General features: G+C 42.7%; 1 long non-coding RNA gene across 1 annotated transcript; it reads right to left on the bottom strand.

Annotated features, from left to right (window-relative positions):
• Nucleotides 1-676: 676 nt before the first annotated feature.
• On the bottom strand, nt 677-1,845 carry LOC124659667. The gene is made up of 2 exons (XR_006989665.1): nt 1,728-1,845; nt 677-1,202 (listed from the first exon to the last, which is right to left on the bottom strand). It is a non-coding gene; the product is annotated as an uncharacterized LOC124659667 (long non-coding RNA).
• Between the last annotated feature and the right edge of the window lie 929 nt (nt 1,846-2,774).

Genomic DNA, 2,774 nt, shown 5'->3' with positions numbered 1-2,774 from the left:
GCCAATACTTTAATCTGTAAGAGCCAACCTGATATGTGTTCATGATTAGTGTAAGAGCCAACCTGACTTAGATGACTGTGACCTGTCAGAGCTTAAGTGTGATTGCAACGAACCGGTAATGCGACGCATCTACTACACTGAAAACTACGAACGTATGTACTATCTAATATGTAATGTGGCAGAAGTGATATTTCTTCTGTAACTCATATACAAAATTCTGCAGTAGCTTTCTGAATTGCATTTCACTAAATTTTCTCTGGTTTGATGCTTGTAATGTGTGCAGGGTTGTAGTTTGTCAATCCGGGAGGACCTGCTCAACAAGTATGCAGAACAGATGGTTAACTACTGCACCACGGCTTCAAACAATAGTCTGGAACTCTGGATGATTTATTGGTTTCACCGGTGAACCTTGTGTGAACAAGAAAGAACACCTTTTACAACTGGAGAACAAACTGGACTATGTATGTTCAGAACTGTCAGAGTACAAAGACAAGAACATATGTCATGATAAACGAATCTAGGAAATGCGGTGAACTTTTCTGGTTCATGCTAATATTGTATGTAGCTAGATTACTGATTCCCACTTTCTAGGGTAAAGATTATATATCATGTAATCTGGTATTTCATTATATAGGTAATGTCAGATTCATCATAGTCTGAAGGTTACACACAGATATTTCATAATCGCAAACCCTTGCTTCACTCTCTGTATCCACTTCGTTGTCAACAGGCATACAGAAATTGAATTACAAATATGATCAAAACCAACAGAGCAACAAGGCCAATTGCACACAAGGCCAATTGCACTCAATATTTTTGAACTAGCCGCAGTAACACACAAGCAATATTGTCTACAGAACAAAGCAATCCTTACAGGAAATAGAACATGTAACCAAACTTCAAGGCCCGGTACAGCAAAACCAAACTTCAGGTCTCCGTACATGCAGGAAATAGAAACTGTAACCACTCTTCATGTCTCTCTCTTTTGCTCAGTTGCTTCAAAATACTTCTGCAAACGGTAACCTTCTTTGGAACAGACAAACCGTCTTTTCTTTCTAGTCCAATCTGACATTGAACCCTTTCTCTTTCACATATTTGTTGTAGTGCTTGTAACCTTGTTCTTCGCTATCAAATATTTGACTGACCATCGTAATATATTCTTCTCTCACCTCAGTTTCGCCAATATCATCCATCGTCCAAACCTGCCATTATCAAACCATCATACTTAGTACATGTACATGTCATGTCTGCCCAAAATATTATAAAACGCAACAACTATCCATTAGATAATCACATAGACTTTCTATCACACAATTTTAATTTGGTTCAGATCTATATACATGAACCAGAGACGTCTGAACATAGTCTAACAGAACTCATAAATTAAAACATCAGGATACATCAACTGATTGGCTCCAAATCCAGTGAAAAAGTCAGTAAAATTTGTAACATCAGTTTGGTTCAAAACTAGATATGATATCAGAGACAATACTATGTGTTTCTATCTTTAGGATATACATGAACCAGAGACGGCTGAACAACAGTCTGACAGAACCCATAAATAAAAACATCAGGATACATCTACTGATTGGCTCCAAAATCCAAATCCAAAATCCAAAATCCAAATCCAAATCGAGGCTATCGGCTATAGCCGGCTATCGGGGAATGTACTGATGTATGCCCACTAGTACCATACTTTTACTGCACAAAGAAAGACAATAACTAACCAGGTCACGTCGCCACAGCAATGAAGAACGCACAGGCGATCGGGACGAAGGTGAAGATAATGGACGGGTCAGCCGCACGTTGGAGAAGAAGGGCCCTATATTCGCAAAAAAGAAGGAGAAGAAGGGCCTTTCGACCAGGACGCGTGAGGCGGCGCCGCCAGACGGCCAACAAGGGCAGAACCGGCCGAGGAAGATGGGACTTCCAACAACGAGGTCCCAGGCAGCGGCGCGACGTAGCCAACAAGGCCCAAATGCGGCGGCGGAGCAGGTGGCGGCGCGAGGCAGCCAAAAAGGCCTAGATGCGGCGGCGGCGCAGTGGGCCCCGGGGCCGCGGAATCGACCGAGACAGCGGGGTGAGGCGAAGCAGCGACGGCGCAGAGGGGTCCGGGGTCGCTGAATCGAGCGAGGCGGCGGTGCAGTGGGGGTGGAGCGCGGTGGCTCAGTTGATCGATCACAGCCTCACAGGTGCTCCTCTATCGGAAAACATGAGGATCGTTAAAGTGCATATTGCCCGTTTGGCACTTTCAGAATGATAATATTAACACTAGTCCTTTATCACGAACGGTCAGATATGCTTGGTACTCCACTGCGTCGTTCTGGAGTACCGGGTACCGTAAATTTTGCCTAATAGCATGAAGTAAGTTGTCGGTTCCAAGAGAGCATAAAAAGATCCGGTCACAAGGAAAGTTTCGTAATCAAAACTTTGTATCAAGTACAAAAAAAGTGAAGGTAATAATAAAAGAGCAAATCCGATAAATGACAGACTTATCTTTCCTGTACCTTCATATTACGAACTTGGACCGCAGCCCATGCAACTACTTTCGTTGTGTCCTATCATCTTAGAGTTTTTTTAGACCATCTCAATTAATCTCCAATTTGCAGGATAAAATCACGGAATTCAAATAGAAGATAGAAAGAGAAGGCAATTGTGGTCAAACATTACGAATGCAACACGGAAAGACTTACAGCCATAAAATGAAACACAAGAGAGCCATGGTCGGTTCCCTAACTACGCTCTTAGGAAGTCTTCATTAGGGCCAGAGAAAT

The sequence above is a fragment of the Lolium rigidum genome, chromosome 6 (assembly GCF_022539505.1).
Source record: "Lolium rigidum isolate FL_2022 chromosome 6, APGP_CSIRO_Lrig_0.1, whole genome shotgun sequence".
Taxonomy (NCBI): Eukaryota; Viridiplantae; Streptophyta; class Magnoliopsida; order Poales; family Poaceae; genus Lolium; species Lolium rigidum.
The sequence above is the reverse complement of the archived record's forward strand: the minus strand, read 5'-3'. Positions and strand labels throughout refer to the sequence as shown.